Source organism: Enhydra lutris, unplaced genomic scaffold (assembly GCF_002288905.1).
Source record: "Enhydra lutris kenyoni isolate GAN:26980312 unplaced genomic scaffold, ASM228890v2 scaffoldscaffold18, whole genome shotgun sequence".
Taxonomy (NCBI): Eukaryota; Metazoa; Chordata; class Mammalia; order Carnivora; family Mustelidae; genus Enhydra; species Enhydra lutris.
In genome coordinates, this window is record NW_019154102.1 from 29,822,577 (window position 1) to 29,845,473 (window position 22,897).

Below are 22,897 nucleotides of genomic sequence, written 5' to 3' on the forward strand. Positions count from 1 at the left end.
CTTATCCTTTCTGGCCATTCGATTTTGAATCTGTCCCAGTTAATAGCACTTAAAAAAATGTGTTATCAAGAACTGACTATAATTCTGTAGGTATGAGATGAACAGTGATGTGTGGATTTGACTGACATTTCTTGAATCTAAATTCCTTTATTCACCATGTGTTAGAACTCTTTTAGAAAATCACATTTGCCACATTTTTATTTTCCCTTTCTGTACATTTGGTCTGTATCTCTAAGTTTTTCCCATGGGAGCCAGCTCATATTTCAAAGTTCACCAATAAGTTACATGTCTTACAGCTAGAGACTATCTGTGCCTTATTGAGACATTTTAACATTTTGGTAGATAAATGGCAAGACAAGCTTTGAAAGAATGTCGTGTTAAAATCATGATATATTCTATAATGCAAAGTTGTGCCTTAGTCTGTCATTTGTTCATGTTGAGGTAGATCAGGACCATCTTTTGAGTCAAAGCTTGGCTCTGAGAATTGGCAAAGAAGATGTCAAAGATGATTCCTAGGGTTTCCTGCTAAGTCAGTGGGTGGGTGATAGTGATGGTTGGACTCAGTGTAATGTAACTGTATATTGTGATATGTTTGGATTGAGATTATATTTAATTCTGAAATTCAGGAGAAAAAGTTCAGGAGAAATGAACTAGATTCATAAACTCAAAAGTTCTCAGTAGGTAAGAGATACATTCATTTCCTATTGTTGCTATAACAGATCACCACTGACTTAATGGATTAAAACAATGGAATTTATTATCTTATAGTTCTGGAGGTCAGAAGTTGGAGATCAGTTCCATTGGGCTAAAATCAAGGCATTGGCAGGCCTGCATCCTTTCTGGAGGCTCTGGAAGAGAATCAGTTTCCTTTCATTTTCCAGCTTCTAGAGGCTGTCCACATTCTTCAGTTTGTGGCCCCTTGCATCATCTGCAAAATGAGGAGCATGACATCTACTCTCCTTTCCAATCTCTGATTCTGCTCTTACATTTTTCTTCTCTCTGACCCTCCTCCCTCCCATGAGGCTCTTGTGATTACATTGGGCCCACTCAGAGAATGCAGGATAATATCCTCATTCCAAGATCTTTAACTGACTCATACCTGAAAAGTCCTTTTGCTCTGTAAGGTAACATATGACTAGATTAGGATGTGGCCATCTTTGGGAGGCCATTATTTAGTCTATCATAGCAGGGAATTGAAACTATGGAACTACAATGTTGTACAAGGAGTATGTATAGACTAATAAGAAAATACAAAGAAGACTATGACTTGAGTAACAATGGTCTTTGAAGAACAGCAGAAGAAAGAGGCCTTAATTAGAGGATCCTAAGATAGATGGTTGGAGAGAGGCTGGAAGGAACCATGAGATCAGGGCATAACTATAAATAAGACCGAAGGAGGAGAGGTTTTTGAGAAAGAAAATGTAGTCAAGAGTGCCAATTCTTTAAAGATGTCAAAGAAGAGTAGCTATTGTTTGACTGACTTGTCTACTAAAAATTTCCTGAGAGTTCATGGGGGAAAAAAAAATAATTTTCATATTCAGAACTCTGCTATAGAAGGCAAAATTGTAGTGTACTTTCACAGACTTTCCTTGAAAAAATTAAAAATTTAGAAAGCTCTGACATTTACAGACATATAACTTAGCAATCTGAACATCTGAACTATTCAGCACTGCTTATCCCCTGAAGCAGCATGTTGTAACAGAAAGATTTCCATATCACAGGCACTCTTGTTTAAACTGCATCTCTATCACAAAATGGCAAAGTGTCCTGGGCAACATACTTAACCTTTCTAAACACTTACTCAGTTTTCTTTCCTGTAAATTGGGATAATAATATTTAATTTGCCGAATAATTGTTAGTATTCAAATAGGAACAATAAACGTGATGCACAATAACAATGCTTCAATAAATGATACTCTTATTATTACCACTTTGGAAGTATTTTCTAAATATGTATATATAACATACACACACACACACACATATTATGGCACCATAAATAGCAACTATTATAATGTTTCAAATTGTTCTAGATTTCAAACCAGAAGTGAGGCTAACAAAAATATGTGCATGCACTAATAGACTTTAATTCAGGCCAATACTTTGTCTCCCAATTAATACACATTCCCTGTGAGAAGAACATCAATTGGGATGGCCTTTTTGTTTTCTCTTATCGCCAATGACATCAGCCATTGTCAGGATTCTGGCAGATTAAGTTTCAGAGTTGCACTGCCTGATGTTTAAGAACATGATTTTCACCTATTCATCATCCACTGAAACAGATCAGCCTGGGACCATCTTTGCTGCTTAAGTCCTCACTGCTTCTGGCCACAGTGGGGGAATTCTTGAATGCAGTGGGTTTTTTCATGCTTCTATTATATTTTTCACTCCCCAATCAGGACTTTTATCCCATTTGTCTATCCACTGAGATTCCATTTGGCCTCCATAGATGAACTCAATTGCTCCTCCTCCGTGAAGGGTTTCCATGGTCCCTATGCAGAACTGATTATGCCTTCCTAAGTACTTAGCACAATACTCAACTGCACCTCTGTTTAACGTCAGCCTCTTTTGGCCTTGGATGTAAGCTTATGGTTTCTCTGTGTTGTTTGTCTCCACACTATTAAGGACTTCTGATTACAAACTAGCTCTTTCAACAGAGTATCTTTCCTCAAGCCTAGCAGAACTAGGAACTGTATGGTAGGAATTCAGTAGTAGCCCATTTCCCAAACAATTGTCATTCGGCAAATACTTGTTAAAGTAGTAACTTTTCCTATTAATGAAAAGAATTGATAGGAGGGCAACAAGAAGCAAGAACTGCTTCTGTTCAGCTTCAGAACAAGGAAGCTTAGTAACCTAGATGGTTAATTCATCAGGATGATAATCAGAATGGTCTGTATACACAGATGCATTTTGCAAAAGGCAGAAATAGATCTGTCGGTTCACTCTGTTTTCTCCAGGACTCCAGTGGCATTGAAGAAAGCAGGTGAAACTAATTTAATGTTCTATTTAAATCTTTCAGGTATTTTTATTTGCCCAAAGCGAAATAGCTCATTCAATAAAAGCATGTCAGGCCCTCAAATGGTTGATAGCCAGGTGAAAAGTTTGCCTGCATAGATAATGAGGTTTAAAGTTCTGAGTTTGCTGCTGTAGATTAGCACTGGATTCAAAGGATGGGGAGGAAGAAAGGACGGGGTTTGGAATCAGTAATAACATTCAGTTCTCCCCTTGCCCTGACACCTCTGGATCACAGAGCTCTTTGCAAATGAATTCTCTCATTACAGATTTTTTTTTTTTTTTTTTTTTTTTTTTTTTTGCTTCTGAATGAGATGAAGCTCAAGTCTGGTCAAACGTAGAATCTCACAGAGGCTGATTCCAGAATAGGCACAGCACACATTTCTGACTAGAGACCTGATAGATTTGCAAGTGAAATGTTTTTTGGCCTTATTCAAGAAGTGAATTTCATGAGATATTGTTCTCACTTATGTAGGAAACAGAAACTCTTTAGTTCAGCAAAATGCTTTGGATTGTCAGATTCACATGACCCAAAGGCATTTGCTCACAGGAATTAGGGGAAACACAGGTGATTATTTAGTTTTCATATACACAGAGATCAACAAATTATGATCTAATGGCCTAATAACCATTTGCGCCTGAGCACAGCTTGTCCAACGCCAATGCTAGAGGCAAAGTACTGCAGGAAAAGAGATGAGATCAGAATACTTGGTAAATATGGTATAATGCAGAATAATTCTAAAGTTTGGAACATAATTAAAGAACAAAACTAAGGTGTTACAGAATCATTCTTATTGGGTGCTGCCACCATAGAGCTAATTTGATGAATTTTAAGGCAGAGATCCAGATTACAAAGTAGGACACAAAGGGGAAAGGGAAGGTTCTATTGGCTTCCTGTAGAAATGAGTCCTAAGATTTTATTTTTTAAAAGATTTTATTTATTTATTTGACACAGAGAGAGAGAGAGATCACAAGTAGGCAGAGCAGCAGGCAGAGAGAGAGGGAGAAGCAGGCTCCCCGCTGAGCAGAGAGCCTGATGCAGGACCCTGAGATCATGACCTGAGCCGAAAGCAAAGGCTTAACCCACTGAGACACCCAGGTGCCCCAGGTACTAAGTCTTTAGATTGGCATCCAAATCTCACTCCAGCTACCCTTGTAAGTTTATCTATAACCTCATGCCTTTATGATATTCAATCTCCAGCCAAAATAAGTCATTCACCTCTGTGCCTTTCACACACACTCACATCTCCTTAGGCCTCAGGTACTGTCCATACAGAACCCCTAAAAGTTTCTGAATAGGTTTTAAGTCTCTCAGTTGGCCGCCCTGATAGAGATGAACAAGAAATGATTGAAACTATGGAAATAGCTGTACACAGAATGGTTTGAACTACAGACGTAGATTTTTTTGTGTTGTCAATGTAAGAGACAGCATAGAAGCAACGCATGCATAGTTCCATCAAGAAGAGAATACAGCAAGTGGAGAAAATGCTATCAGAACTATCCATGTGTCTTTCAGCAGAGAGAAAATTAAGGCAGGGAAAGAGTAGTCAGAAAGAAAGTAAGCATAGGGAGAAAGTTTTAAAAAGTGGGAGATCATATGTGTTAAGTGCAATAGAAAAATCAAGGCACATTGAGACTGAGGAAATTCCTGCTGGACTGGAATAATTGAAAATTAAATTTTGTATCAGAGGCTTGTTACCATGATGGAGAAAGGATCAGATTCACATAAAGTGAAGAGAGAATAAGAAGGCAGTAGTGGAGGCAACTGAGTAGAGAGAACTCTGGAGAATTTTAGTGTTTGCAAAAAGGAAACAGATGGGACAATAGCTTGAAGGCTGATCTGCGATTCATACACTCATTTGGTAAAATTTCTCAGTAACATATTCGCCATAAATGATTTTCCTTTCGATAAGGAACCATTTAAAGGCAGCAGCAGGACCTCTTTAAAGCAGTACCCTACTGGTCTTTGCTCTTTGAAATAAAACATCAAATTAGGTGTGGAGGGAACTTTGATCTTCCTAAGACTTAAAGTTGCCAAATTATTCTGATTGGTCTTTAATCTTCTTTAAGTCTTTGATTTCTATTATTTGTCATAAATGAAATACATTAGTTGTCTGCCTTTCCATCATTTGTCCCACCTCCCACCCTCAACCCTAGTCTTCCAATTCCTTCCTGCCAATCTCTATTGGAACAATGGTGCAGGACAGAAAGTCAGCCAGCCAGACTTCCTTCTTTCTGCACTTCTCCCTATTTGCCATCTTTTAACTGGTCTTTCACAAGGATCCTCTGAAACCCCCTCTCTACCCCAAACACAAACCCCATTACTTCTGCTTTTGCATCTCCTCAGGCAAAAACAGAGGATGACTCTCAGACTCTCTTCATAGATTGTCTTTTCATCCATGAACCAAATCCGAATTTGCTTCGGTGCCAGAAAAATTGAGTGCTTTATTTTAACAAAGGGTATCAATGCTATCTGTACTGTAAACAAGTTTAAAATATGGATTCAAGAAGGAGGATGATTTCAAAAGCCTGATGACTTCAGTGCCAAATTAGGGAAAGTTTTCTGATCCAAAAATTGATTATCATTTATTGTCTGAGTATCTGATACAGGCACTCATGGCTCCCAAGAATTCCTAAGCTGGGCTAATGGGTTCATATTATGAATCCCACACCATAAAATGATTTGAGTCCAGTGAAACTCATTAGGGATAAGAATATTTCAGGGATCCTTAATATTTTGATTTTTGTTTTCTGAAATTGATTTAACTTTATCTTATAATTTCAGGTTGTCTAAATTTTGCATTCTTTGCATGTGATGTTTGACCGTACCATTGACTGTTATGGGAATTCAGCATTGTATGTCTCTCTTTACACCGTGGTGCACTTAAATTGTGGAATTTTTATACTTAAATGTAGAATAAAGACTACTTTGAAGATTTAAAAGAAAGGTTTTCCTTTCAAATCATTCTTAAAGGCTATGTGTACTTTATATATGGTTGTATCCTGGAGAAAGAACTGAATTCTGCACAAATAGCTAAATCCTTGTGGCTTCTCTATTTGTCATTTGAAAATCAGGACACAATTACTGCTTGTTAAATATATGTTGTAAAAATTTCCAGAAATATAAAATCATATTTTAAACTTCAAAATCTACATAAGCTATATTACCATCATTATAATTAGCTATGTAATTTCTTTTAAAATCTAATACAACATATTTCAAAAATATTTCAACAATTTTAGTAGCAAAAATTTTATGAATAACAATTTGAAATTAAATTAAGAAAATGGCCATTTATGAAATACTGACACCATATGTCTGGCAGAGAAATATATATTTAAATGAATTATCTTACTTCGTCTTCTGCAAGAATCTAAGTATATGATGAGGTAAATATAGTTTTGCTCGTTCTTGTTATAGATGAGAAGAAAGTCTTTGAGATATTAACTAGTACTCTCAAATTCACTTAAAAGGTTAGAAAGAAGTGAGGATTCAAAGCTATGTTATAAAATTAATATCCATGTTTCATAATCAAATCTTAACATTTGTTTCCTAGAATCTTCTTACATGTACAAACAAGAAATCGAGCAAAATAGCTGCTTGATTTGACTGGACATGTTAGTTAAAATAAATACCTGTATAATTATGAACTGAGTTCAAAATTGAGGAGGAAATCCAACAAATTAAAAGGTTCCCAAGGGTTTCCTGGGGATTGGTCTCTTTAGATTTCCTGTGTGTTGCTTGCAGAAATGAGCATCTGAAGATCTAAATGAAATGTATTAATACCAATCTCACTGTAAACTTATTTTACTACCAAATTCTTATTTATTAAAATGTTCCAGTCTTCCTTCTTTCTCCCTAAGGTGGGTGTGATGAGGGTTGGCATATGCTAATCAACCAATTGGGTCCTATTCCCTAATTAAATGCTCTCGGGTATATAGAGAGATGTAATTAGTAAGCACTTATTCATGTATTTGAAAGTACCATGTGAAAAAAAAATGTATCACTATTCTCACAATAATTAAATTCTTCTTTTACTGGGGACAGAGAAGATAGAAGCAAGGATAGAAAGATAATGAGAATGAATGGAAAGGAAAACAATTTATTCCAACTTAAGACCTATGATTTCCTCTAAGGCAGAAGAGATGGTACAAGGTAGTGGTTAAGACTTAGGTTTGAATGTGTAGGCTCTGTAATCCACCAGCAATGTACTTTTGACAGAATAATTAACTGCTCTGTGCCTTAATTTCCTCATCCATAAAGTAGGACTTTGTGATTCTTAAATGTAGAAGAGTTACAATAACCTCTAGTATTCAGAAAAGCCTAGATATTGTATCTATTATTAATATTTTATTTTCAGAATTATTCCAAAGGTCTCAGTCTTAATTTTTTTTTCTCTTTTCATAAATAGCCAAATCATATACTAGTGTCTAGAAAAATTAGATTTTTAACTCTATTTAATATCAAAATAAGGCTCTTTAAGACAAGTGTAAATTCAAGGAATAATATTGGAACTTCTTCTACATAGAAGAATTCTTCTGTTGCAATCCATTCACTCATTTATTCATATTTATTCAACATTTATTATCTATTACATGCCTATTGCCCTGCATATATGACAGCTGTCAATCGCTTCTCTTCCTGTATGTGTGTCACTCCACACATCAAGAACTACTTTCCTCTTTTTGAATCTGACTGAACTTGCTCTCACAAATAAAATGCAGAAGATATGTTGTGCCAGTTTCTCTTAGCTTTTAAACCAACTGCCCGCTCCTGTTTCCTCTCTTTTGGGAACCAGCTTCCATATAGATGTTCAGCTAAGCTGAGACTCGGTGTACTCTGAGAAAGCCTAAGCCCATCGAGAAGCTATATGAAGAAGAGAGAGGTGCTCACTCAGTCCCTAGTGGTTCTAACCATCCCAGACGTGTGAAAGAAGAAGCAACCCTACATTGTTAATCCTTCAGGTGCCTGAAACTGCTCAGCTAAGTCCAGGTCACATTGTAGATTTGTGAGAAACAAAAATTGTCTTAAGCTACTTCAGTTTACAAGTGGTTTGTTAACAGAGGGTAACTGAAACAATGCTATCAACTCAGTAGAAGTAGCACATGAGTAGTATCTTTAGTTATGAAGTTCTCAGCCTTGGTAACTAGTGATAACAGATAAGATAGAGCTAAGAGGTGAGACGAGATGAAAAACAGGAGAACAGAAGAGTCTTATATTTCATGCATGGTTCTAGATCTGAAGGCAGATCTAGACGCTCAAGTTTGTCAATATATCCAGAGATTAATAGTATTCATAAATCAGAATGACAACTTAATAATATGTTATACCAAGGGAACTGGAATATTCTAGCCAGCACATTCATTGTCTGTTCCACAAGCTACATGAATGGCCAGTTTTTAATCAAAACATTGCATGGTGAGTATGGATCCCAATAGAAGGAGGTAGCCCTATGCTCTCAATGGCAGAAATCACAAAACCAGGATAATCTGAGGCTCCTAAGTAGGATAAGCCTGATAAAGAGGGGAGAATACGAGTATCAACTTCTACAAAACCGTCTGTATTTCTGGACAGTGCTGGATATGCATTAAGAAAATCAAGCCATCTGATCTCTTAAGGCTTCATGCTGCCCACTACCTTTAATTAACAGTCTTTTTCTAGACAGGGTGTTCAACACTGAATTATGATTGGGCTAGCTTTTCCCATTTGCTATGACTACATTAGAATGATTGATAAAAATATGTTCTCTTGAAACAAAACCAGGAACACTGAGATGGCTCTGGGTGCCCCTAAAAGTCCCCTGTTTGATTTCTGGGTACTCCTTAGGGTTATATGTCCACATTTTTATTAAGTACATTTATACCCTAATTTTACTACCATTTAGCATGTTACCTTGGACCCATGTTTTATGATAGAAGCTTTCATGCATTTTCCCAGGCTTCTTTATTGTTATGTGTTATAAGATCACCCCAAATGTGGCTTTCCAGCTTGGACACTGAACTACCTTAGCAATTCATGTATTTCTCAGGCCCTTTACTTTTTTCCCCACAGATGACATCATTTTTTCTTAGACATATTTGTGACTCAAGGTTCTATTTGAAAGACTTTGTCACTTTTCTTTTCATACATGCATCTTCTGAAATTGCACCCCTCACAGTAACATCTGTGTTGACAACGTTTGTGTAGAAGGCTTTTAGGTCTGTCTCTCTCTCCTTTATCTCTCCCCCAATTCCAGTCCTGCTAGGTAACTTTATTGAAGATTTTACCTGTGTCTTAAAAATCAACATGCCAAATACGGAACTCTCCCACAATTCCTCAAACATCCCCACAAAGCTTTCCTTTGACTTCTTTATTTTCCATGTAATAGAACAGGTTTTTTGGTGAACATTCTCTCTACCTATTAGCATGCAAGTCATAGTCCAAGTCCAGAATTCATCTCAACATTGTTCAAATCTCTCTCTTCCATTTTCACCACCAGCACCTCAGTTAGGGCTCATGTATTTCTCTCCTAGGACTGCTGCAACAGATATTTAACTTTTCTCTCTGCCTCCTGCTTTTTCAAACTCCAAATGAGTCCATGAAAACTGCCAGAGAGCTCCTCTTAGCCACTTTCCAATTATCCACTGCTTAAAATCCACGAGGGCTCTTTCTGGTTTACCAAGTGAAACCCACATTTTCAATTTGACTTTCCAATCCTTCCATAAACATTTAATCTCATTACTCCCATATGTGTACCCTGTATTCTGAGCAAATTGGAATCTGGGGGTGTTATTAACTACATCACATATTTTTTTCAGTTCTGTGTTTTTGCTCTTCTCTCCACGTACAAAGTTTCCCGCCTCCATCTTCCTACCTAAAGAAAAGTAATATATACCTCTGAGGCACACTGCAAATACAGACTTTTTCATAAAAATTTTTCATAATCCTTTTTTTTTGAATATTTATAGTCTCTCCTTTTTTAATATTTACAGTAATCTGTCTCTCTCTCTTATAATATTACTTGCAACATCAGTCATTTATGCACCAGATTATCCAATCTTTTCCACCAGGTTCTAGGGTCCCTGAAGAAAGTAGCTGTGCCTTATTCAATTTTATAATCTTAATGACTTGCACAGTGCCTGGCACACTGTAGAAGCTTTCAGATGTTTACCTTGGAATAGACCAGTTAAGTGGCCCACATGAGGATCAAGTCCATGACCTTAGTCTCATTATCACTGAAGCCTGGCCACAAGAAAAATATGAAAAGTGGCAACTTTCTTGTTATATTTAAGCTTTAATTAAAGTACATTTAATTCTCAAGACAAGTTCCAGTTTAGTGACCCTTAGAAAAATAGAGAATGTCCTCTATTCATTAACTGAGCAGGGATTAATCCAAGTCCCTCTAGGAATTTCCATTTTAAAGCAGTCAATATTAGCCCAAACTGAAAACAGAGATAAGTGCCTAGAGATAGAGACATGGGGAGTCATGAAGTTCTTAAAAGTTAAATGCATTTGCTTAGCCAGAAAAGGTTACTTCTAATTCTGAGATCTGCTTTAAGTATTGGAAAGGGTAAAAATAAATAAATAAATAAAAATAAAAACTTATATACAATTACTATTCTTTTAAAAAAAAAAAAGATTTCATTTATTTGTCAGAGAGAGAGAGAGATCGCACACAAGCAGGGGGAATAGCAGAGGAAGAGGGAGATGTGGGCTCCTCTCTGAGCAGGGAGCCTGATGTGGGACTTGATCCCAGGACCCTGGGATCATGACCTGAGGTGAAGGCAGATATTCAATTGACTGAGCCATCCAGGTGCTCCATGATTACTATTCTTAAAGAGCAGATATAGGGGAGCCTGGGTGGTTCAGTGGGTTAAAGCCTCTGCCTTTGGCTCAGGTCATGATTCCAGGGTCCTGGGATCGAGCCCCACATCAGGCTCTCTGCTCAGCAGGGAGATTGCTTCTCTCTCTCTCTCTCTCTCTCTCTCTCTCTCTGCCTACTTGTGATCTCTTTCTCTGTCAAATAAATAAATAAATAAATAAAATCTTTAAAAAAAAAGAGCAGATATATATATTCTATATATCTATATCTATCTATCTGTGTATATATATACACACTCATACACATATACATATACGTGTATATATAGGAAATAAAAATATGTATGAATATGTTTAGACATTTGAACATATATTTTTAAAATTTATTATATATAGGCATATATACATGAAATAAGTGAAGGGAGGCACAAATATCTACATATATAAGTATATTGCATGTATATGTGTATTTTTATTTACTTACTATAGTTTCTAGTCTACTTACTGTTTACTATTCACGACCTACTTCTATTTGCCTCTCTGCCATAGAGCTTTTATTCCTTTATACCTGGATTATTCTTCAATTTATGACAATCTAGGTCAGCACCAGGAATGTTTTTCTCCGAAGGGCTAGATAGTAAATATTTGAGCCCAGGAGGCCACATATGGTCTCTGTCAAAACTACTCAAACCTGTATTGCAGTGGGAAAGCAGCCATAGACACTACATATAGATGGATGGGTGTGGCTGTGTTGACAGGTGTACCAAACACAACAGAGGCTAGAATTGGCTCTTTGCTGATCTGGATTATTTGCAGACTCCAAAGCTTTCTCCATCCAGGAATTCTTCCATATTGTCTCTATCTTACTTAAATTCCTCATTGATTCCCCCCTGCCCTTTGCCAAAGGTGTAGATTTCCTTGATATTTAAACTGAAAGAGGAAAGGGAAAGAGATTGGAGGCTAAAGAAGATGAAGAAAATGGGATGTTTGATTCAGGGCATTATGGCAAGAGAACTGGAATATCTAGGAAGGGGGCTGCATCTACCAAATAAAATCTTCCTCTAATTCTTTCTTTGGGATGCAGGGAGACTTGGGTAAAACCAGATGCTTTCTAACACAATGCAACTTTCTTACTCATTATGGACAAAACAACCACTGACATAAACAACAAATAAGCCTAAGAGCTAATTCAATACCCCCTGAGCCTTTAGTATCAGGGGAAGAGTAAAACCCTCTGAGCAAGAAGGAAGTCAGCTGAGCAAGAGGTGATAACACCTAATTCCCTTCTCATTTTTGTGAACTTGCTGCTCTGAGTTGGCCCGACATTTGGGGACGACAGTAAGGTAGGAAAGGCAATTCAATAGACAGACTGCTTAGACTGCTTGGAAACACAGGGAGATTGAACATAAGTCTTCTGGGTCAAAATTCTTGTTATTCTTCTTGGGAAGGCATTTCCTTCCCAAGAGCTTTGCCAGCGTAGAACAGGTAAAACAAGGTGGATATGCAGGCTATACGTCTCCTCACTGAACATTCATCAGGCTCAAAGTCAGCAGTACCAAAAATTCCCTGAGGCATCTGATAGTCATTTAACCTTAAAAACTTTTGAATCTTGCATTTTAATTTTCCTCATTATGACAATCTTTTTTTTTTTTCTAATTTGTGGGATAAATTCCTCCTAAATTCCTATCTTTCTATTCAGAATTCCTTTAGTTGGAACTAACTAGTTAGTTAACTAGTTAACATTAGGTCTTGCAACTAGTTAATTTTTACTTACATGGGTGGATTTTTATTAGAATGCTAACATAAATTAGTTTTGAATAAAACCTTAAATTCTATTTGATCCTAATTGATCAAATGTCTTTTAGATTCTTGGTTACTTTCACTCTTGTGGTTCAAAGAATGCACATTTCAAGTTTTATACCATTTTGTTTCTCTTTTCCTTCACCAAGTCTTTCTCTTAAGATCCTAATTACTAGCACGGTTTTTCCTGAATTTAATAATTTAAATATTTAACTTGGCACCATTCTTACAAATTCCTTTCTGCATCAGTATTTATCATTGTGGATGGAAAGTAACTGCATACCACATCTATTTCTCTTTTTCCTGGCTTTAGAGGTAGGCTGTTTCCCAGTCACTCTTTCTGTTTATTGCAACCATACCACAGAAGCAGGTGAAATGTGGTGGGAATAATGGGTGTCCCAATTGAATCTGGCCTATAAAGACCTCCCATATTAACCTTAATCGTTCCCGCCCACTGGCTGGAAGTTAAGGACTCAGATGCCCTGAAAGATGGTGGGACCATGAGATGGAAAGAAATTGGGTCCCTAAATCAACACATGGAAGACATTTTTTGTCTTGCAGCTCTGACCCTTGCAGACACTATCAAGGTAATGGGCAAGAAACTTAACACTATTACCCATTACTCTCCAGGATGCTTTCTATGATTTCACTGTTCCTTCTTCTGTAACCCTCTTCTTTTCCTAGTTGGAGCCACTTGACATCAATTGAGAGGGATTTTAAAATACAAAGCAGTGAAATATTGCAATCACTTTCATTCCATGTCATTTTGACAACAAAACTGAAATGCAGTTACTGTTTATCTTTGCTCTACAGACGAAAACAAGGAAGATCAAAAAGTTAAGTGGTTTTTCAAAATTACATACCTAATGAATGAAAGACCAGTATTCAAATACAATCTGATCTAGTGCCAAAGCCCAGGCTTTTTATATTATGTCACTTTTAAAAAACATGTTTCAGAACCTCTAAAGTGCCTTTAATGTTATCACTACTCCAACAATCTCTTTCTCAACTTACAATGAACACAAAGGCTTCTGGGAGACCATTTATGGCCTGTGGTGTCAGTAAGGCATTTAAGGATTAAAGGATAATGAGAAAAATATTTTAGGGAAAAATATTCCCTAAACTTTATTAATAACTTCCCTTGGGCAAAGTCCAGGAAGTCTGGTTATGCTGTTTTCTACACTCTACAGGGCTTGCTGGGATTCCACTATGGCACCCAGGCCAATGAGAACATGGTAAAATTTTTAAACTCAAAAAGCAGAAATCAAGACAAAACTCCATTGATCTAAAAAGAAGTTGTTAAATATTCTTCTTAAATGTGAGAACTCCATAAATCACGAGTTCCTGGGGATGAAGTGACACATGACATTGTACTCCACATCATCTTTATATTTATAGTTAAGACAAGAGTAACATCTCTCTTTTTGTAGAATGCCACTATGCCCCATCTAGCACCTTTCTTATGAGTCCCATCATTGCTCTCACCTTCCATTTGCCTTGTGATGCTCAGTGAGGAAGCTATTCTTATTCCTTTTTCAGTGAAAGAGACCTATATCACTGAATCTCAGTTAAGTTAATGATAGGTTTTTTTTTTTTTTAATTTAAAATGAATAAATGACAAATGAATAGTTCTAAGGTTTTGGGCATTTATTGAATTTCTACTATGTACCAGCTATAAATTTGATTAACATCATTTTATACTATCTTGACCTTTCTCCAAATATTTACTAATATCTATTTACCAACTACTATTTTTTGTGCTTGCTGATACATAGTTGTGAGCTAGATAGACAATGTTCTTACTTGAGGATGCTTATAACAGCCCTTTGGGGGGAAAAAAAGTGTGTTTACCATTCTACTACAGATGATGATTAAGGATTATAACAGTTAAAAACCTAATCTAAAACTCACATAGCTGAATTTAAACATGCCAAAATTCAAATTCATGATCATTTGATATAAGGTCAGTGATAAGTCTGTTACTCAGGATGTGGTTAGAGGCAAAATAAGAGGGAAAATAGGAAATTTTGTAATTTGATGGAAATAATAATCTGACTAATAAGACAGTACTTATGTTTTTAAAAAGATCAACAGACAGTATAATTTAAGGGAAAATGTACTGGTCAAATTATCATACATACATTAGTAATTTTGTGCTGAAGTAAGAAAAGGGGGGTCAGGAAGGTTTTCATGGAGATTTCCACTGGCTGTAATATGCTTACAAAGATGTGAAGAGAAAAATGACTGTCCAGGGGAGATAAAACACAGAAAATACAGAAAGGGAGAGATTTATGTTTGAATTATAAGAAGTTAAACATAAATAATGTAGCTTGTTTAAAAAAATGAGATGTGGGTGGGATCTATTAGGATGTGGTACTGAAAGCCAGGAAAGGAATTTGTATTTTTTTTCAAAGATTTATTTATTTATTTTAGAGAAAAAGAGAGCAAGCAAGTAGGAGGAGGGGCAGAGAAAGAAAATCCTGAAGCACACTTCTCACTGAGCACAGAGCCTGATGTGGGGCTCAATCTCAGGACCCTGAGATCATGACTTAGCTGAAATCAAGAGTTGGCCAGTTAACCAACTGAGCCACCCAAGTCCCCAGGAATTTGTATTGTTAAGGAGGGTACTTGGAAGTCAGTGTATTGATGATTGTTAAAAAGTAAACAACAAAAAAAATTATCTTCAGGAGGTAGAGGTGGTGATATCAATAGAGGAGGCTCCTGATCTTTCTTGGTGCATCCCCCATGGATGAACCAAACATATAGCTACACATAGACCAATTCTCTCTGAAAGAAATACAGCAACTAGCTGAGTGACTCCTGCACACTGGGTAAGAAAATATCTAGATTGAAATGAGAGAAAAGGCTGACATCCTCTCTATAGACTCTACTTCTGACACAGTAGCATACAGTCAAGAGGCAATCCCCAACTCCAGGCTTCTCCCTGAGGAGTGAAGAGTTTGGATCATACATATTGCCTCAACTTTTAACATTTCCACTCAAGGAATGAGCCCCCAAAACACCTAGTTCTGAAAGTCTAAAGAGTTTGTGTCCATGAGACCCATTGGACTACAGCAAACTGAAGAAGCTTGTGAATGAGTACTTGCTGTGGCTATCCCCCAGGGCTCAGCACAAAGAAAACAGGCAAAAACACCAGTTTTCTACTCTTTCCCTGAAAGGGTTTAACTGCCTATTTTATACACTGTTTCCTAAGTGTCTGCTTTCTAACTTAGCACACATCTAGGGACTGGCTGCAATTCCTTCCAGAACCAGGGGGAGCTGATGAGCATTTCTACTACCTTCTCCCTCCATTGAAGTTCACTTCAGTGATAAAACCAGCATCTTGTACACATGTATGGCACCACAGTTTTTTTCTGACTGCTACCAAAGGATGGTGCCTGGATTGCCTGGCTCTGGTTCCAATGGAGTTTGCATTCACAAGTACCATAAAACTATAGAAAAACCAAGAAACAGTTTTTAAACAAGTGCAAGAACACCCCCCAATGGCTATACACTTAGGCTTAGCACAGAGGGAACAGGCAAAAATGCCCATTTTCCAGTTTTTTTTCCTGGAAGAGGCCTAACTACATACTTTCTCAACTGCTGCTTAGAGTCTGGCTTCTTATCAGCCTGCATCTGGGTGCTGACTGTGATCCTCCAGTTTGGAATATTGGTGGGTCTGTCTTCAAACACTTTCAACTACTGGAAGTCACTAAGAACAAATATGGTGGTTTGGATAATCACAAAGTTATAAAAAACAACCAGTGCTTAGCACAGGCTGATTGCCAAGATTCATCTACACAGCACCAATCTGTCAAGACTGGGTGTTTTATCAAATGTGCAGAAACCAGCACAGAGAGTCAAGGAAAGTGAAGAAGCAGGAAAATATGTTCCAAGAAAAAGAATGACACAAATCTCCATAAACCGATCCTAGTGAAAAAGAAGATAAGTGATTTACTCAATAGAGAATTCAATACTGTTATAAAGATGTACACCTTAGTCAATGAATGAAGAAAGTGAGAATTTTAATAGACATAGACAACAAAAAAATATACCAAACAAATCATAGAGCTGAAGAACAGTGAACTGAAAAACTTAATAAAGGGGGTCAAAAACAGACTAGATCAAGTAGAAAAAAAGATTAGTGAGCCTGAAGACAGGGCAATGGAATTCGTCCAATCAGCAAAAATAAATAATAATAAAATAAAATAAAATAAAAATTAAAAAGGAGAGCGGCTAACTTAAGGGATACCATCAAGCAGACCAATATATACATTATAAGGTTCCCAGAAAAAAAAATAGAGAAAGAAAAGGACAGGGAGCTTATTCAAAGAAATGACTAAAAACTTTCCCAACCTGGGAAAGAAACAAACATCCAATCCAGATCCAGAAATCCTGGAGAGTTGCAAAGAAAAATAAATCCAAAGAGGTCCATAAGGAGATATACTGTAATTGCCAAAATTTAAAGATAAAGAAAGAATGTTAAAAGCAGCAAAAGAAAAACAACTTATTATGTAAAAAGGAACCCCCAATGAGACTATCCATAAATTTTTCAGCAGGTACTTTAAGGCAAAGGGAATAGAATCCCATTTTCAAAGTGCTGAAAAAAAAAAAATGCCACCCAAATCTATCTGGCAAATATATTATTCAGAATTGAAAGACAGATAGTTTTCTAGATAGCAAAAGTTGAAGGGGCTAATCACCACTAGATTGGCTTTATAAGACATGTTAAAAAAAAGAAAAAAGTTATTTAATTAGCAATAATCGCGCCTCGGATAAACCTCATTGGCTACGATACTGCCACTGCGCAAAGCTTGAGAAAAAAGTTATTTAAGCTGAAACAAAAGAATGTTAACTAGTAGCAGGAAAACATATCAAAATACATAAAAATTACTGGTAAAGGTAAATAACTTTGAGTTCAGAAAATTTTAATATTGTATTGGTGGTGGGTAAATCCTTTGTGACTCCAGTATAAAAGTTAACTGAAGAAGTATAAAAAATATAAGTACAATAATTTGGTAATGGATACACTAAAAAGATGTAAATTGTGACATCAAAAATAAAATGTGGGGATGTTAAAATATAGAGCCTTCTTACGTATTTGCTGTTGTTATTAGCATAAAATAGACTACTGTTTTGTATAATATGTTTTATGTAAGCCTCATGGTAACCATAAACCAAAACCTACAGTAGATATGCAAAAGATAAGCGGATGAGACCCCAAGCATACCACAGCAGGACATCATCAAATCACAAGAAAACAAGAAAGAAACAGGAATTATAAAATGCCAGAAAACAATTAACAAAATGGCAATAGTAAATTCATACCTGTCAACAATTAATTTAAATGTAAATGGGCTGAATTCTTCAATCAAAAGACAGAGTGACTCCAAATCAAATGCAAGTCAAAATTCAAATGAAAACCAAATGAAATATCATCTCACAGCAATCATAATGGCTAGTATCAAAATATAAGAAGTGTCGGGAAGGATGTGGAAAAAAGGGAAACCTTGTGCACTGTTGGTGGGAATATAAATTGGTGCAACCATTACAGAAAACGGTATGGAGTTTCCTCAAAAAAAAAAAATTAAATATAAATGTCATATGATCTAGTAATTCAGTTCTGGGTATTTACACAAAGAAAACAAAAACACTAATTTGAAAAGATATATGCACCCCATGCTCACTGTAGAACTATTTACAAGAGCCGAGGTATGGAAGCAACCTAAGTGCCCATTGATAAATGAATGGATAAAAAGATGAGATCTTGTCATTGTAACAACATGGGTAGACCCAGAGATGAAATAAATCAGACGGAGAAAGACAAGTACCATGTAATTACACATATATATGAGTTCTAAAAAACAAAACAAACACACAGAAATTTAGTCATAAATACAGAGAACTGGTGGTTGCCAGAGTGGAGGGTTGGGGGGGAGATGGGCAAAATAGGTGAAAGGGCTTAAGAGGTATAAGTTTTCACTAATAAAATAAATAAGTCACAGATATGGAAAGTACAGCATAGAGAATATAGTTAATATATGCTGTAAAACTGTATCATAACAGATGAGGACTACATTTATCATGGTAAGCATGGAAGAAAGTATAGAATTATCTAATTATTATGTCATACTACTGAAATTAATATGCCATTGTATGTCAACTATATTTCAATATTTAAAAAATGGTTTAAATTATTACAATTACTACAACAATTTTGGAGAGTATATATATTACAGAAGATAATGATAATAATCAAAAGATATAAAAATGTCCATACGTTTGTCTTAAGTGCTTTACTAAGGATATTGAACTCTACAGAATTAATTTTTAAAAAGGTAAAGCTACATAGCCAAATGTTCATTGAAGCATTGTATAGAACAGCAAAAAAACACAGAAATAGGCTTAGTTTTCATAACATAAAGGTAAATTATGTTACATCAACTTAATGGAAAATTATTCAGCTATTAAAATGAGTGACTATAATTATTTAGAAGCATGAAAACTATATTCTAAAAGTTAATTAAAGCAGTGGATTACAAATTTGTTTGGAATTGGGATTACAGCTATGCAACATATTTGGTATTGCATAAAGGTATAAGTGAAATTTGCAAAAGTAAAAAGAGAGAGAGAGAGAGAGAACCTGAAAGGATTAAAAAACCAAACCAAACCAAACCAAGACCCAATTATATACAGTCTACAGGAGACTTACTTAAGCTTTAGGGAACACACATCAAAGTGGAGGAATGGAAAAGATGGAAGCCAAAAAAAAAAAAAAAAAAGCAGGAGTAATTATACTTAGATAAAATAGGCATTTAGCCAAAACTAACAACAGACAAAGAAAGTAATTATATAAGGAAAAAGGGGTCGATTCAACAAGAGGATATCATAATTGCAAATATTTATGCACCCAACATTGGAGCATCTAAGTCTATAAAGCAAATATTAACAGATTTTAAGGGAGAAATAGCAATATAATAATAGTAGAGGGGTTCAATATCCCATCTTCAACAAGTTACAACATTCTGGCAGAAAATAAATATGGAAAACTGGACTTAAATTATACATTAGACCAGGTGGATCTAATAGACATTTACAGAATATTCCATTCAACAGCAGCAGATTATACAGTTTCTCAAGCACACATGAACATTATCTGGGATAGATCATATGTCAGTCCACAAAACAAATCTTGATAAAATGAAGAATAAAGATTATGTGATCATCTCAATACATGCAAAAAAAGTATTTGACAAAATTCTATATCCTTTCATGATAAAAATTCTCCACAACCTGGGTATAAAAGGAACATACCTCAACATAATAAAAGCCATATATGACAAGCCCAGGTTAACATCAAATTTAGAGGAAAAGCTCTCAGAGATCAGAAACAAGACAAGGATGCCTACTCTCTCTACTTTTTCCAAAATAATACTCCAAGTCCTAGTCAGAGCAGTTGGTCAAGAAAAAGAAATAAAAGTACTCTAAATTTAAAGTAAAATTATCTCCATTTGCAGAAGATATGATTTTACATATAGAAAACCCTAAAGATTCTACCAAAACAATGTTAGAATAAACAAATTCAGTAAAATTGCAGGATACAAAAATTAATATGTGAGAGTTAGCTGTATTTATGCACACTAACAGGAAAGTATTGGAAAGAGAAATTAAAACAATCCTGATTACAATAGCATCAAAAAGTATAAAATACTTCAGACTATATTTAACCAAGGAGGTAAAAGATCTGCACACCAAAAACTACGAAACACCAATGAAAGGAATTGAGGAAAATAGAAATAAATATAAGGGTATTCCATATTCATAGATTTGAAGAACTGGTACTCTTAGAATGTCCACATTGCCCAAAGCAATCTACGGATGCAATGCAAACCCTGTCAAAAATACAACTGCAGGGACGCCTGGGTGGCTCAGTTGGTTAAGCAGCTGCCTTCGGCTCAGGTCATGATCCCAGCGTCCTGGGATCGAGTCCCACATCGGGCTCCTTGCTCATCAGGGATCCTGCTTCTCCCTCTGCTTCTGCCTGCCATTCTGTCTGCCTGTGCTTGCTCTCTCTCCCTCTCTCTCACAAAAAAAAAAAAAAAAAAAAAAAAAATCTAAAAAAAAAAAATACAACTGCATTTTTCACAGTTATAAAAAATCCTAAAATTCATACATAATTGCAAAAGATGCTAAACAGTCAAAACAATTTTAAGAAGGGAGAACAAAACTGGAGACATCACACTTCCTAATTTTAAGCTGTTTTACAAACCCACAGTAATCAAAATAGTTTAAAAAAAAAAGACACATAGCCCAATGGAAATAATTAGAATTGATTAATTTTTGAAGGAGCCAAGAATATATAATGCAGAAAGAATAGTCTTTTCAATAAATAATGTTGAGATGTAAAGACTCAAAATACACAATACAAATTCAAAATAACTCATAGCAAAAAACAAACAACCCAGTTAAAATATGAGCAAAACTCTATAGCAAAAAAACAACCCAGTTAAAATATGAACAAAAGACCTGAAAAACATTTTTCCAAAAAAGAGACAGACATGGCTAATAGGACATGAAAGGTGCTCAACATCACTAATCAGCAGGGAAATGAGATATAATACTGTAATGCAATAATACCACAATGAGATATGACACATTTGTTAGGATGCCTATTATCAGGAAGAAAAGAGAGAGTAAGTGCTATGGAGGATGTGAAGAAAATGAAGTTCTTTTGCTTTGTTAATGGTAATATAAGTTGGTATAGCCACTACAGAAAACAGTATAAAGTTTTCTCAGGAAATTAAAAATCAAACTATTATATGATCCAGCAATCCCACTTCTGGGTAATTATCCAGAGAAAATGAAATCATAATCTTGAAGAAATATTTGTACTCCCATGGTAACAAATATTAACTATTATTACCAATAAACTTAATCAAGTCAAGACCTTGCTTTATCATTTTTTTTTATTATGAAGAGCTTATAGTTCCTAAGGATTTTGGATGCCTGCCCCTGGTTCAGCACAATGATCATTTCCCTTTGTCCAGCCTTTTCTATCTTAGCTTCAGTGCCACCAGACTCTTGTCTCTAAGTGACTCTAATGCAACCTTATGCTGCTTCTAATTTAGCCTTGCATTTATCAAGTCTTGGATTTTGCCTTGTTCCCATAATTCAGATCCTTCTCAGAAACCGAGTTCTCTAATAGAAGAGAAAAAGCATCACCTATCAGAACACTCAGAGACTGTCTCTACTTCTCTGTCAATAGCCTTGGGTGTTGCATAGTTTTGCCCTCCCTCAAGGCCAGGGTCTCCCATTCTTTTCTGAAAAGGATGGATAACTATTCTAATTTAGTAGAGTCCTAAGGTCTCTATCGTAACTGCTCAACTCTGCCCCTGTATTGAAAATGCAGCCATGAAGAATACATGAATGTATGGGCTTGATTACATTCCAATAAAACTTGATTTACAAAAAAAAGTGCGTGTAGGATTTGCTTATGTTCTTAATTTTAATCTGAACCTCTGCTCTATGCCCCTCGCAATTCTTCTTTTAGCTTAATTTTGTGGGACGCCAACAATCTCAAGGGTAACCCACCCGGAGCCAATAATTTTGCCAAAGGTATGACATGGACCATAAGTCAGAAAGAAAAATTTCATTTCTACCTTTTCTCTTTTTTGGCTATGAATCTCAAAAGCAACACTTAAAATGTATCTCTACCTTGTTTTTATCCATTCTTCATTAGTAAGTCTGGCTCCTGCTCCCAGGATAAGGATATGTAAGCAACACAACCACAAGCTGTCACTGGTGGTTAGGGGCACCCCACAGGGAGTGTTCAGAACACTTGCAGGGTTGTCTCAAGTTTGCCTTTCAATCTGGTAGCAGGTGGATTCTCAGGTTTCTCATCACCATAAAAATAATGTAATCCCCATTGCAAATTGGAAAAAGGCTCCCAGGAATAAACCTTGAATATGCTGCTGGTATTTCAGGAAAAGAGAAGCCGGTCTTAACTGAGACAATTACTGACCTCTGGGACTTTTCTTAAGAGTTAATAACAGAGCCAGGAAGTGCCCCTCCTCTAACGATGGCCAATCCTTACATCTCTGCTTTGGTACCATGACTGTTAACCTGTTCAGAGACCATGCCCTATAGTTTAATCCTGCTTCTCTCTCATATATCCAACCAGTTTCTCTCAGATGAATTCTTATTTTTAAACACATTTAAACTTCTCCCAAGTAATGCAAAAACCAAAACAAGCAAATTTTTCATCTTTTTTTCCATAGCCTTTTC